Here is a 662-nt window from a genome sequence, read left to right on the forward strand (position 1 = left end):
GGGGGGGGGGGGAGATGGTGGAGGAGGGGAGGCCCCAGGAAATAACAATAAGCATGTTCCTTAGGGAGTTAATAATTGGACGCTGATGGAGGCAGCCAATCTTGGAGCTGACATCGAAGTAGATGGTTTTTTAAATCTTGTCAAAATACCAAGAGTTGGAAGCGCTTCTATGCATATTATGCTTCATCCAAATATGACTAATCGTGGCCCTGAAAGTAAGATTCCCAATAGAATAGCAGATGGTAGGCCCACCAAAAGTCATATCAATCCAGATCCATTCTCTAGACAAAAGAATGACTCTCCTGCAGGATGGCTAGCAGGAGCTGAGGATTCACTTCCAAATAGAAAGGGTGAAGTGGCAAGATAAGAAGATTTGATCAACATCTTTGGTGTCATTCCAGTAAAGACAGCAAGAGGGGGGGGGGGACTTGGATATGCTAGTAAATGAGAAAAGACTGGGTGGGAAGGTAGTTAGAAAGAGCTCGCCAGGCTATCAAGTTGTGACATGGGATATGACTTCTAAACCAGATAGTATTGCACCAAGGCACGAGGGGCCCTTTAGGACATATGAAATCGCAAGTGTAGGTAGAGGAGAACGATCCATGGGAGAGGGAAGCCATATAACCTTATCTTTCCTACCGCAGTGGCTAGGAAGGATAGGG

Source organism: Macadamia integrifolia, unplaced genomic scaffold, assembly GCF_013358625.1.
Source record: "Macadamia integrifolia cultivar HAES 741 unplaced genomic scaffold, SCU_Mint_v3 scaffold2957, whole genome shotgun sequence".
NCBI lineage: Eukaryota > Viridiplantae > Streptophyta > Magnoliopsida > Proteales > Proteaceae > Macadamia > Macadamia integrifolia.